The following is a 14596-nucleotide window of genomic DNA, read 5'->3' as shown; positions in this document are numbered from 1 at the left end:
TCCAGCAACATGGTTCTTTCACCAACAAAGTTTTAACTGAGCCATTGCCATAGACACAATTTTTGAAATCATTAAATTTTATTTAAGGTGTTGTGAACCTTAGCCGCTGTAAACAATGAAAGCATCCATTCATGTTGTCATGAATGAGACAGACAAGTGAAATACTAAATTCACTGGCTCTGCTTTTTATTTTTAAATGAAACTAAAATCTCCTTTAAGCTTAGCCTACAAAGTAGACAAGAACTACTTTTGATATAGGGCAAAACCACAGATCTGGCAATTAAATCCTGAGCAATTTTTTATTTTGTTCTTTTTACATCCTAAAGACAATTCTAGAACTTCAGTTCTCATGTTCTTTAAAACAATTTTTCTTTAAAAAAAATAAACAGGATAGGTACTTCAAAATTCATATCATTTTTGCACTCAGGAGGAAAACATTGTAGTCTCTTTCCCTTAGCCTCAGAATTTTGAAGAAACTAAAAAGGTGATGATTTTAAAAAAAGCAAAATTGTGTCCTCTAATTAGGGGTGTTTAGATTATTTTAAGTCAATTTTTCCACAATCTCATTTTAATAAATGGCCTTTTCTCCCCCCCCCCAACTCCCACCAGAACTCAGAAGAAAACAGTGTCACCAAATGCACTCAACCAGCCTCAAAGTCACACGTGCTCTATTGCAGATCTTGCTTTCAATGTGTCTTTTGTTTGATGGCTGGTGTTTCAACATCCTCGAGTTGAACAGAAAAAGGTCAGCGCAAGTCTTCTGGCATTCATAAACCTGAATCAGGCCCCGCCAAGAGAAGATTGATGCCATAGTAAACTTCCCTCGATCAAAAGAAGGGGGTGCAAGTTTGAGGCAGAGACCAACTCTGTGTCTGCTAGATTAATCCTAATTCTCCCAAAGACTGTCAGTAGTTCTAAGTGTATAATTTTGCTGAACCTCTTTGTCAAACTTTTCCTCGGTTGCTTGTACATTAATTTTGGGTTAGAACTTTTGCCACAGTGTGAAATGATTGCACAAGTATTAAAGCTGGAATAGTCTTTCATTAGCAACAGCCCTGCCAAATCATTTATCGTGGGGCTTTTTTTTTTTTTTTTTTACCCTTGTATCCATATCCAATACCCACCCCCCATTCTCCTGTCTGGAGAGGAGGAGACTGCATCATTAACCTTCCAATTTACAAGGCCAAGTTCCATATTGCCACTATAGAGAAGCTATTGCAAAAGATTCCTTAAAAGCTCTGGCACTTCAAGGCAGTTGGAACTACTCAACCAGAGCCCAGAGCCAAAGCTTTGCCAAAGCATTAATGGGCTTTTGCCCTTTTAAATTTTATAAGCCTATCGCCTTTCTGATGCACACAGTTCTATTCAGGTTTCTAAATGGCCATTTCATATTTAAAAGAAAGCTTACATAGGTAGCACCCTAAAACTACCCCAGGTCATTCATCTCCCACCAACTCTCTTACTGTCTCTTAGGAAACCTTTGATAGAGCATTTGTTCAGGCTGCCAAGTTAAATCCTCCTCCCTCATGTCAATGCATTGAAAAAAGCAGTCAGAATACCAGCTTCACTCAGGCCTGCTAAAGTAAATGGAGAAAACCAATTCCTCTGTCACTACAGAGCCATTAAGCCGTTTGCAGATTATTAACTGAAGCAAAAAAACATACACTGTGCACAATCAAACAGTAATGCAGGGCTATTGCTTAAGTTAGCTGCAGTCTCAATAAATTACCTATATGTGGTAGTTTCTAATTCTCAGTCCAGCTGCCTGGACCAGTTAGTGAGACCCACAATCAGAGCAATTTGTTATGTTTTCGCCATTATACATGTCAGTTTTATTAAGCATATGAATGAGGTCTGCAACAGCAGAATGAATTTAACACAAGAACTAGTCTTATGCTCCTCTTATGCTTAGACTCCAAAGTAGGATTGAAATTAAACTATACACGTGTAAAACAAAAGTTTGCAGTGTAGAAAAATGGGTATAGTAACAACTTCCCCGTTCCTCCTTTTACTTCTCCACTTCCCCCCCACCATTCCAAAATCAAGCTAGAGAACCCTATCCCAGATGATTAGAGCAAGGAATACAACATGACTAGATGGCTCCTATTTTTATGTTTACATTCCTTAAGTGTCTTTTAACTGGCTGCCATTCTCCCTTTTACTGCAGCTAGCTCAGCCAGTCTCCCGTGAAAACGATTCCCTCCTTTTTCCTTTCACAATGGCAAGAAAGCAGGAGCTGGGTTCTTTCAATCGGCCCCTCTCTTCCCCCCCCCCCCCCGGCTTCCTGGACAGATGTACACAGGAGAGGGAGAGAGACTACTCCTGCCTTGTGATTGAGAGAGGCCCCAGTCCCAACTGGCTTTCAAAACCCAGACACAAGGAATTTACACTCAGGCAAGCTTCCCAAAGCCCGGAAAACATGCCCAATCCCCCGTCCACATACGCCCCCCTCCCGGAAAAATACTTTGCTATTGCAACCTTCCTCTCCCCACCCCTTACCCCCAAAGATTCTTCAGTGCCAGCTCGATTGATTACGAGCCTGTCGGTGCACAACCGGAGCAGGCAGGAAAGGTAAACTGGCCAGAAAACAGAAGCTATCCGGAATATTTTAAAACCTCCTTTGTTTTTATGGCACAAGATCGCTCGCTCTCTCTCTCTCAGGCATGCCTAATTCGCCTCATTGTTTCAGCTTTTAAAACTTAAATCTACAACACGAAAGAACCGCCCCCTCCCTTCTGCTATAATTTTCAAGGATTCCTCCTTTTACAGTCACCTCACACAAGACACCTATTTCCCCAACACTGTCCCCTTCCCTCCCCAGCTCAAAGGGGGTGAGGGAGTGATCTGAGCCCCACATCCGTAATATAAAACACTCTGGCTCCTTAATCTCTCTATTCGCTACAATCACAAAAAGGCAAGGAATTTCCTTTTCCGCTGGATCTCCTGTTTTCTTTTTCTGTCTCATTCCCCCTTCTCCTCTCCTCCTTTTCCAGACACACAGATACAACCTGTCCCTTTAAGAAATCTTCACATTTTCTTGTCTTGCAAAAAACAAATGTTCTCTCTCTCAATATATACATATATATTTCCTTAGCTTGGTTACTCCATTGTTTCGCCTCATTCAAGATACAATCCTTGCCCGGTCACAAACACAGGGAGGTGTGAACGTAAGACTGAAATAGACACGAAACTTACCTAGATTGCACAGCAGGCTTGCAGTAAGAAATATAATAAGGAAGCAGGCAGGCAAAAATCCTCTGTCCCCAACTGATTGGCAGCTCTGTTCAGGTGCTTTTAAAAATATTTTTCATTTAAAAGCGGTTTCTCTCCTGCTCCCCCCCCCCCCTACAGACAGTGAAAAGGAGCTCAATGTTAGTGGGTGAGTAAGTGAATCAACTAGCAGAGAGCACAGCAAGTTGAAGTGTCAAATTACATTGGCTATTCTATTACCAAAGGGCCATGCTTTGTGGCTGTTGGCAAAATCTGTCCCAGATTCCTATCTGAAAGGGAGCTGCCTCCTGTAGGGATGTTCTGTCCCTCGCTCTCTATTCTCGCCCCCTCTCTTCCCTCCCCGCATCACATAAAGTTAAAGTTAAAAATGCAAATATTGTTTTACAGGATTAAAAAAACCACCCACAAACTTCCTCTTAATGCTAGTGAATGGCGTGCAATACAAACCATCCCAGATTAGAGCGTGAACGCATGGGACTATCCTCCCCTCTGGATTTTTATATTGCTGAAGAGGGGGGACCCCCACTCTGGAATTTATGTAATTAAAAGTGTGCGATGCTGCCGCAGTTTATGTTCTCCTCAAAGGGGATTTTTGCCGGGGTTTTGGGGAATACGGCGGGGGGGGGGGGGACGACACAGACTACTTAATGGCTGGTTGCAAGGTTCAAGCTCTTTTGCCTTTTTGATGCGTTTCACTTTATATTAGCTCCGTGGGGTTTTATTTTCAAGGCGAGCAGCACTAATGATCCAGGAAGCAAGGGATAAAGGAACCGATAGAGAGGAGCGCTGGATTCCCCTTCTAGCCCCACGGAGAAAAGACTCTCTGTTCTGGTCGGGAAGGAGAGAAGCTTTTCTAGGGCTAGCAAGAGAACAGAATCGTTCCTTAAGAGAGCTTTCTGACTGCCAGTAGCAGCCCCAGCCAACACCATCTCCAGTCCGAAGAGGAGTGGCGGTATCACTACACGCACAAGCTTCCCCAAAGAAGGAGGGCTTAGGGAAGAGGGAGGGGAAAACAGAAAAGAAAAGAGGAGGGGCTGGTTTTTATTTTAATAGCAACCACTCCGGATGCGGGTGTCCAATTGTCCCTGAAAGTTTGATCGTGTTCCTTGCCATCAATTCAATGAGCTATCCTCCTCCACCACACACACACTTTTTGACCATGTCACTGCAAATCTCGGGACTTTAAAATGGGCTCTCAGACCTTACTGCGAAGCGGTTCAATCGAATAACAAAAATAATAGAGGGTGAGTTGTGTTTGTTCGGTTTTTTTTAAGAGCAAATCCAGCGTGATTTCCAATAAGAAAAGACAAGGACAATTTCTTGTTATTACCAGCACCAATCTTCTAAAAACAACTCCCACGACTTCTCTTCCCCCCGATAAAACACTTCCAGGCCAATCAATATTTTATGATGAGTTGTTAATAAGCCTAATATATTCATTCCGGTTCCAACGGGGTTTGTTAGATTATGCAATTAAGATAAGCAATTTAAACAGTGCTATAGAGCTCTTCATCGGCTCGGATTTATTTTGTTGTTGGAGGAGGAGAAAGAGATCTAGTATTTAAAGGATGTCGGGTTACTAGAAGGGGGAGGGACTATGTTTTTATCACTCAAACTGTAACTCTATTCGCATTGCACTATTTACGGTGGGAACACTTTTAAACTTATGGGGCTAACGACTGCAATTGTTTCCCTGACCCATTTAAGTGGTGCTCGCTTATTTACGTGGGTGTTCCGTCTGTAAGGAGAAGAGCAAGTAGGAATTCAGGGTTGATTGGCAGGGGAGGGGTCATACCCTTAACTGCTGCCTTCTCTTTTCCAGCCTGCTTCCTAATACATAAATCCCTCATCAAAGCAGAATTTAACCTCGTCATGTTCTTGTTGCAATTATTACCTCTCAAAAATGTAGCCCATCTCCCCCCCCAAAAAAAATCCGTCTAACCTAGTGTTCTTCTTCCTGCTTGTCATTATCACTTTAACCAATGCTCTGAGGACCTGATCCAAAGGCCATTATTGAAGTCAGTGGAAGCCTGGCCATTAACTTCGGGGGGCTTTTGATCAGTCCCTTAGTGATTTTTTCCTGTTCCTCAGTCTAAAGTAATCTCCCCACCTCCTTAGTGCTTTTCCCACGTCCCTCTCCCAAATCTACCCCACTAAAGGGTCTTGGTGCTTTCCCCTGATCCCTGAATCCCAGCCCAGTGTGCTTTCTGCCTCCCCTTGCCCCCTGACCGTGTTTGCAACAGACCAACCAGGCGGCGTGGAGAGCTCCTTTCATGCACAGAACGAGCCCCTTCGGTCAAGGGCTGTGTCTCCTGACGCGCCTGCAAAGCACCAGCCATATGCAGCTGTGTAAATAATAAATCCCCGCCAGCAGGTCACCTCTATAGCTAGGGAAACGTGGGGAGACATACAGGGGCGCAGATCTGGGGGCTCTTGCAATGTACCACAGGCGGGGAGATCCGAAGGGCCCCCGCGGGGGGAAACGAGCGGCACGTTGCTAGAGGCCAGCGCGGTCGGTAACGGGGAGGTGCAGCAGCAGCGGCGGCGTGCGTGGAGGAAGCTCCAGTCCAGGTGCTGCGGGGCCGGCTCCGGGCGCCGCGTTTTGCAGCCAGCCGCCGTGTCAGCCGGAGAGCGCTGAATAACAAAGACAAGTTTGAGAGCAGCGGCAGCCGCAGCCGCGGCGGCAGGGCTGGCGGAGTGACGTCAGGGAACAATGCCAGTGCCAGCCGCGCTGACACACGCACCGCGCCGCCGCCCCCCCCCCGGCCCCACCGCCACACGCAGCGCGGGGCTCCTCGCTGCTCCGCGCCTTAAAGGGGCCGCGCCGCGCTGCAGGACCAGCCCCGCTGTGCCTGGCTGCCACTCACGCCGGGGTGCGGGAACCGGCCCGGCTTGGTGCTGTTTGGAGCCTTGCTGGTCTTTGCTCAAGGCAGGGCCTGGGGGCGGACACACTCCTTGCCCCCAACGGGGCCGCCCCTGCAGGCTCTTACTCACGAGCGTAAGCCACACCTGTGAGCGGGGGCCAGGATCGGGCCCCACGTCGGCCAGCAGCCACCACACACCAGCTGGCCCGCTCATTAGTTACTGGATTATTTGATTGTTGAAAAAACCATTTGCAGTAGTTCCATTAATCGCCATGGTGCTCGTTACACAGGGCGCTTGCCCTGACGGGCCAAGCTGCCTTTTCCATGTTGTCAGGGCATCTGAGTAGGGCCTAGAAGAGGGGTTCTCAAACGGGGCTGGGACCCCACAGGCGGTCACCAGGTTATTACATGGGGGATCATGAGCTGTCAACCTCCACCCCCAAACTGCACTTTCCCTCCTGCATTTATAATGGTGTTAAATATATTAAAAGGTGTTTTTAATTGTGGGTGGGGGGTTGCACTCAGAGGCAAAAGGGGTCACCAGTAAAAAAGTTCAAGAGCCACTGGCCTAGAAGATCTGGGCTCTTATTCTGTGTCACTCTCCCCCTGTGAGTGACCTTGGGCTTGTCACTCAGGAACCAATTGAGATAGCCCCACTACCTTCGGATCCCTTACACACCCATTCTGCTTCACCTGGGGGCATAGTTGTTTATTGACTTCCAAGGGGAAAATTTCCATGCATAACTGTGTGCAGCAGCAGATATAAATTTTGAAATGGGTCCTCTGAGTTTGGGCTTTGTATCTGCATCAGCAACCTGCAGCTTTCATAGGCATCAGCTGAGACTACTCAGCTCCAGAGAGCCAGATTTTTAAAAGGTACTTAGTAGGGTTGCCAACTTTCTAATTGCACAAAACCCAACACCCCTGCCCCGCCCCTACCCACTCCCTCTCCCCTACCCTCACTTACTTTCACCAGGCTGGGGCAGAGGGTTGGGATGTGGGCTCTGGGGTAGGGCCAGGGATGAGGGGTTTGGGTGAAGGAAAGGGCTCCAGGCTAGGGGCACTCTGGTTGAGGGTGTGGGCTCTGGGGTGGGGCTGGGGATGAGGGGTTTGGGATGCAGGCGGGGGGCTAGGGCTGGGGCAGGGTGTTGGGGGAGTGAGGGGTCCCAGCGGCACTTACCGCAGCTCCCAGAAAGTGGCTGCCACATCCCTGCATCCCCTAGACACATAGGCAGCCCAGGAGGCTCCACGCGCTGCCCCCACAGCTCCCATTAGTCACCATCAGGGCTGTCATCAGAAACAGGATTAATACTGAGCTGGATCTCTTGGAGGGTGAGAATGCCCATGTCACACATTTGCAGAAAGCCCCATATGATTTTGGGACAGCCAAGACAGAACAAGACCATCAGCCCCAACATGTCTTACCTTCCTTTAAATATGTTGGCCCCTTTGCCTCTCCATTTTTATACTCCATTGCCCTTCCTTTGAGATCCCTATAAACCCCAATAATTTTACCCAGCAGTCCAGAGATTAAAAAGATGGATACTGTTTAGTCAATGCAGCCTATAAATCATTCTGCTCCTGAGCCTGCGTTTGATGCCCATTATTGAAACGTGGGCTGCATAAATCCAGCCTTCTAAGTAACTGATGATGACATTGTACCCATGCAGTCATTTCATTATAATCACATAGATATGTCATTAGCATCACACCTTAATAGTGGATTAATTAGCAATTAATTTCCTCTTCTTATTAAATGATCAGCTTGCTAAGGAGTCAAAACTTTTGTTTTAACAGTCCACAAAAGCAAAGGCCAGAACTAGGTTTAATGTTTCACATTCTAACACAATTAATGGCTTAGAACAGTGCTGGTTGAAGGCAAAAGTATTCTTAAAATTAAGAAATTAAATGTCTCTCTGGGATGGAAAAAATGTTTACAAGGCCATATTCTAACCTCTGTACTTAAACATCATTTCCACTGATGTCAACAGGATAGAAAATGGAAATTGGAAGCTGTGTTATTGGTATGTTGTGTAGTAACTGGTTTAATTCTTCAAGATTCTTTGGGACTTTGCCACCAAAGAACCCCATGTCACTGTATTGTGTGGGGTTTTTAATCAACCGTACCACCTTGTGCTGTACTCCTGCAGTTTTCAGCAGCTAAGCAGATGTGGATTGGATTTATACGGGGCTGGGTCAAGGTGTTGCAGGAAGTGGTGGTGTTGATTTAGCAGGTGTCGTTCTACCCTCCCAGGCTGTACTAAAAATCAATTGTCCCAGTACAGGGTTAGGGGCATGGTGATGCTAGGGGTGCCATGTGCAGAGACATAAAACTGAGATCCTGGCCCCTTGTAGTCATTGGAGATCAGACTCTCTTGTAAGAGTAAGGGTGTAAACCACAGTGCCTGGCCAAAAGCCAGCTGTTACATTCTGCCTAATACCCACCTGAGAATGCACTGGGGCAAGATATCATCCTTTACTTCCTCCCCAACAGTTGCTGTGTTAAAACCAGCCATGTTCATCCCAGAGGGGGTTTCAGGGGTCCATTTGTAAGGTATATTTGGAGATTATTTTAAGTTTGTGAAGTTCTTTGGGATGAGAGCTGTTATATAAATGCAAGCTAAGAGATAAAGCTGAGAGCCTGAGCTGGTCTGATCTGTGCTCAGCATAATTCAGGGAGCTGCACAAGTGGCTTTATGTCACGGTATATGCTCTACTTCCCATCCTTCTGATTCTGGGGCCATCTTGGGGGACTGGGTCAGTCCTCAGCATGAAGCAGAGAAGCCCCAAAACTGCTCAAATTTACATCCAGCTGCCCAAGGGACAATTCTGGTAGTTGAGGTTTACTCAGGCATAGGAATATCATGGGGGCTCAGGAGAAGGGGCAATGTAAGAACCACTACAGTGGCCTCATGTCACCTGGAGATTTCCAGTGTAGGGAGCAGCAGCCTTTCCAACTCCTTTGCACTGCCAGAGCAAGACAAAACAGCATTTGCAGGGTCAAGGCTTAGGCCCAGTTTTTTGGTTGGGTGGTTTTTACCATGGAGGCTGCATTTAGTGAATGAGTGTTCTTGACAATTAAAGACTCGTAGCAGTGGCTATAACCAGCCTTCAGATAGAAACTGTGCAGACTTCAACAAATGCACCTCAATCCTCAATGCTGAAGTACTAAAACCTCTCCTGAGAAGAGAGTTGTTCTGAATCATGTTGCACTATGCGGTGGTCCTGTCCACAGGGACTAGACTGAATCTGCTAAACTCATTCCTCTTCTATAACCCAAGGCAGATTTGAATTCCATTCTGCAGAGGATCTAGTACTAAACCTAACCCTCTACAGATGTAGTTTAAATTATTAGTTTTTGATGCGCCCATAATTCACATTGTAATGAAAATGAAATTGATCATGATTACATGCAGGAACCTAGGTCATCATATGATATTCTCAGAACACCACTCCCTATTTGATTCCTTTGCTCTATAACTATCACTGATGATCATTTCTCATTGTCCAGCATGGTTTTAAGTCAGGATTGCTTTATTTTCTTGTTCGTTCTTTATTATTCTGGACCATAGATTCTAAGGCCAGAATGGACCACTGTGATCATCTTGTCAGACCTCATATGTAACAGGCCATAGAACTTCCTCCAAATTATTCCTGGTTGAATTAGAGCAGGTCTTTCAGGCAAACATCTAATCTTGATTAAAAAATTACCAGTAATGGAGATTCCACCAGAAGTGGGGCACCATTATGCTAGGTGCTGTACAGACACATATGAAGATCTTTGCCCCGAGGAGCAGTGCATTGTTCTTACCCTTCAACCCAGATTCCAGGGACAAAGTCTCATCGTGTATCAACATCTCTCCTATGTGTTTCTCTATTCCAGTGTTTCCCAAACTGTGTTCCACGGAACACTGGTGTTCCGCATGATGTGAATAGGTGTTCCAGGAAAGAATTGTAATTTTAAAAAATTTAAAGATCCTTTTTAAATTTGGCATATCTGAAGCGTAGTTTACAACTCTTTTTGAATTATTATAATTTAACATAAAACTCTTTTTCCGGTTATTGACAGATCTCGTATTGAATATCATGGCATAAAGAGAGCGCGGCACGCAGGCATGTTGACATCTACCCCCTTTCGGGCACGTTTCAGTTAGTGAGGTCGTACCCCTTCCTCTCGAGGCTGCGCAAACTGCAGCGGTATGCAGACACCGTTCTTTTTACGCCATGGTGAATATAACATATTCACTCAACACGTTCAACCCTGTGGGTCTTTACCGTGTGTGCGATAAGCACAACTAAACTAGCTTCGCTCGAAACAATATAAATATTTGTGAAAAAGAAAATTGGACAAAAATCAGTATTTCTAAATATTGTTACTAATCACCATGGATTTGTGGCTAAAAGAAGGAACTTTGAAACGAAAAGCAAGTTCTTCTGGTACTCCAACTGTGGCCGAAATAAACAACCAAAATATTGTGACACTTCAAAGTGAGGATGAACAAGCGCAGTCTTTTGTTGCTGAAAAATCTGTTAGTACTAGTGAGTTATCCAAGGTGAAAGAATTTCCACCGAAGTATATCAAAAAACAAGAAGAAGCAGGTGTTAAAAGACCAAAACGAAAGTCTGATGAAAGTTATTTGTCTTTCGGTTTTACGTGTGTTGGAAATAAAGATGTTCCTGATGCGCAGTGTGTCGTGTGCAACAAAATACTAGCAAACAGTTCATTGGCTCCTGCTAAACTTCGTAGGCATTTGGAAACCAAGCATGCTGAACACAAAGACAAAGATATACTTTTTTCAAGAGGCAGCCTGACTCGCTTGGAAATTGTAAACTTCCGATGATTAAAATTGCTAAAACAGACAACAAAAGTGGAACAGAGGCATCTTATCACATGCTTGCCGGAGAAGCTCACACTATTGGAGAAATGCTTATCAAGCCTTGCGCGAAAGATATTGTAATGTGCATGTTGAGCGAGCAGTCTGGTAAAAAAATTGATGCTGTACAGTTGTCAAATAATACTGTTGCACACCCTATTAAAGATCTTGCCAATGACATAGAAAAAGAGCTAGTTTGCCGACTGAAAATTTGCCATGAGTATTCATTGCAGCTAGATGAGTCCACTGACGTTTCAGGACTTGTTGTGCTACTAGTATTTGTCCGATACAGATTTAATAATATTATTGAAGAGGACCTGCTCTTATGTGAATCTCTGCAAAGCAACACAACTGGAGAAGAAATATTCAACTGCATCAACAATTTTATCAGAAAGCATGAAATTAGTTGGGGAAAATGTATTGATGTATGTACTGACGGAGCTTGGGCAATGATTGGGAAGATGAAGGGAGTTGGAACGCAAATCATAAGTGTGGCACCAGAAAGCACTAAGAGCCATTGTGTTCTACACAGACAAGCACCTGCAGTTAAAAAAAAAAATACCAGCATATCTGAAAATTGTGCTCGATGAAGCAGTACAAATTATCAATTTTGTCAAATCTCAACCACTTCAATCCAGGTTATTTAAAATTTTGTGCGAGGAAATGGGTAGTCAGCACAAAGTGCTTCTTTTGCATATGGAAGTGAGGTGGCTATCCAGAGGAAAAGTGCTTGTGAGGCTTTTTGAGCTTCGTAGTGAACTACTGGTATTCTTCACTTCAGCTAATTCAGGATGAAAATTTAATTGCTGTCTGACAAATTCCTCGTGGCTAATGAGATTTGCGTATCTTGCAGATATTTTTGCAAAATTAAATGAAATTAATCTGTTGCTGCAAGGAAAGAATGTGACTATTTTTACTATAATGGATAAAATTTCAGCGTTAAAAAAGAAACTGCAATTCTGGGCATCTTCTGTAGAACAGAATAACTTTGACTGCTTCTCTACAGTACATGAATTTCTGACTGAAATAAATTCTACAGTCCATGAACAAGTTTCCAGCACCATTTTACAGCACTTATGTGACTTGCAGGCCTCTTTATTAGAATATTTTCCTACAACTACTGATGATAATGCTTGGGTTCAAAATCCGTTTGTAATTACAGCCAAACCAGTCTGTGCATGATTATGAAAGCCTAATTCACTTAATTTCTGACTCTGATTTGAAAGAAAAGTTTAAGGATCTTCCGCTGAATAATTTTTGGAGCAGCCTAATAGAAGAGTACCCTAATGTGGCTAAACGTGCAGTTCGAGTGCTCCTTCCTTTTGCTACAACTTATTTGTGTGAGACGGGATTTTCGTATTATACTGCAACAAAAACCAAATATAGGAATAGACTTGATGCTGGGCCTGACATGAGGATTCAGCTTTCCAGCATTATTCCTAATATTAAGCGAATCTGTGATAGAAAAATGCAGAAACACCAATCCCATTAAATCCAAATTTGTATTTCTGTTTATAAAAATAGATTTTCCTAGTAAAAATCTAATTTGTTTGGTGTTTGTGTATATATAAAAACAGGTTTTTTTTAAGTAGAACACTTTTTAATTTTGACCCTTGCACTTGATTTTTGTACTACTTCATACATGCTTTCAGTTAGAAATTGTTAGTTCAAGTTATTTTAAATTTGTATTTTTGCTTTGTTTCATAAAATAAAATATATTTGAGCATAAATAACACAATTTTTTATTTGAAAACCAAACAACTACAAAATAATATTATAAGTGTTCTGTAAGAGGCTAAAAAGTGTTCTGTGGCTGAAAAAGTTTGGGAAATGCTGCTCAATTCATTACCAACCACCTATAGAGGCTCTCCTGCAGATACTTAGGGTATGGCTACACTTGCAGCCGAACAGCGCTCCCGCGGCAGCGCTTTGAAGTGCGAGTGTAGTCACGGCGCCAGTGCTGGGAGAGAGCTCTCCCAGTGCTGCAGGTACTCCACCTCCCCATGGGGATTAGCTTACTGCGCTGGGAGCCGCGCTTCCAGCGCTGGGGCAGTGTTTACACTGGCGCTTTACAGCGCTGTAACTTGCTGCGCTCAGGGGGGTGTTTTTTCACACCCCTGAGCAAGAAAGTTGCAGCGCTGTAAAGCGCCAGTGTAGCCAAGGCCTAAGCCATGTAAATACTCCCAATAAGGTTCAACTAACATTGCCTCAGAGAAAGGATGTGGACTCAGAACCTGATTCTGATCTCATCCCAATGTAAATCAGATCTAATATCATGGAAGACATTGAAATTCCACCAGTGTGAAACTAAGGATACGGCTACACTGCAACTAGAGGTGTAAAGTTGTCAGCTTGGGTAGACGTAACCATGCTAACTCTGATTGAGCTAGCATGCTAAAAACAGAAGCTTAGTTGCAAAGATGGACAGGTTAGTTGTCCCGAGTATTATCCCATCTGAAACCTTAGGCAACTACTCAGGTGACTAGCTGTTTCAGCAGCTCATGCCGCTGCAGCAATACCATTATTTTTAACTCAATCAGCGCTCAGATGGGTAAAGTTGGAAATTGCACCTTAAGTGTACACACACACTAACTAAGGGCTTGGCTACACTTACAAATTTGCAGCGCTGCAGCAGGGTGTGAAAACACACCCTCTCCAGCGCTGCAAATTGCGGCGCTGCAAAGCGCCAGTGTGGTCAAAGCCCCAGCGCTGGGAGCCGCACTCCCAGCGCTGTACGTTATTCCCCACAGGGAGGTGGAGTACGGACACTTAGCGCTTCAAAGCACTGCCGCGGCAGTGCTTTGAAGTGTAAGTGTAGCCAAAGCCTGACACCAGACTCAGGCCCTGTGTGTTTCACTGTGGCCGTGAGGTATATAGTTCCTGTAGTGACGAATGTCTGTATTTTTGCCTTTGTCTTAATAATATAGAATATGGGCCTTATTTAGATTTTTCAAGGAGAGATTAAATTGCAGTGCAACCAACATTAAGTAAATTTGCAGTTATGCAATTGGAGTCCTAGAGGAAAAAAACAAACAAGTTTGTAGAGAAAAACACATTGAAAATGATTACAAGACATTAGGAGAAGAGTGGTTGAAGTTCCCTCCCCCCCTTTCCCTTTTGAAGCTTTTAAAACATTTGCATATTCTCAGAGATTGTGTCCTCCTTTTGTTCTTTTTAATCTACACTACCTGACAGTCAGCCTTCAGCAACAAATACAAGGGACCACATTTCTTCAAGAGGGCTCCAAGGGTACAGGGGAGGTGGAATCTGTTGATCAAAACAGCCAGCAGATACCAGGCCCAGTCCAGCCCAGCTTGCACACAGAAATTAAACTTCTGCATCTGCCCCTAAACTTGATCTTTCTGAATTTGGCGTTTAAATCCCAATGCCACACATTGCTCCACATAGATGGATCCTTGCACTCACATGGAACCTCCCTGGCTTCACGGGTGCCTGTGTGGAACAGTTTGCAGGACTGGGGCCTAAGTGGCCAATCTTGCAAACACTTATGTACACGCTTAACTTTTAGACATGAGTAGTTCAACTGAACTTACTGAGACTGCTCATGTACTTAAAGTTAAACGTGTGTGCATGTGGGATTAGGGTCTCAGTTTGGATCATGCTTAA

At 44.3% G+C, this 14596-nt stretch overlaps 1 protein-coding gene and 1 pseudogene across 3 annotated transcripts in view; one reads left to right on the top strand and one right to left on the bottom strand.

Moving 5' to 3' along the window:
* The window catches only part of ZMIZ1 (zinc finger MIZ-type containing 1), a 525799-nt gene that overhangs the window by 485739 nt on the left and 25464 nt on the right, over positions 1-14596 (bottom strand). Inside the window, exon 1 of one of the 3 annotated variants that reach the window (XM_045023878.1) lies at positions 5676-5845. The exons of 1 other annotated variant lie outside the window; for it this stretch is intronic. The gene's annotated coding sequence lies outside the window, so the exon portion shown is untranslated. Of the gene's footprint in view, positions 1-3195; positions 3321-5675; positions 5846-14596 lie in introns of those variants that run through there. One more of the 3 variants, XM_045023879.1, reaches the window with a different exon arrangement.
* LOC123374208 lies at positions 4306-12608 on the top strand (annotated as a pseudogene).

Source organism: Mauremys mutica, chromosome 7 (genome assembly GCF_020497125.1).
Source record: "Mauremys mutica isolate MM-2020 ecotype Southern chromosome 7, ASM2049712v1, whole genome shotgun sequence".
Taxonomy (NCBI): domain Eukaryota; kingdom Metazoa; phylum Chordata; order Testudines; family Geoemydidae; genus Mauremys; species Mauremys mutica.
The sequence above is the reverse complement of the archived record's forward strand: the minus strand, read 5'-3'. Positions and strand labels throughout refer to the sequence as shown.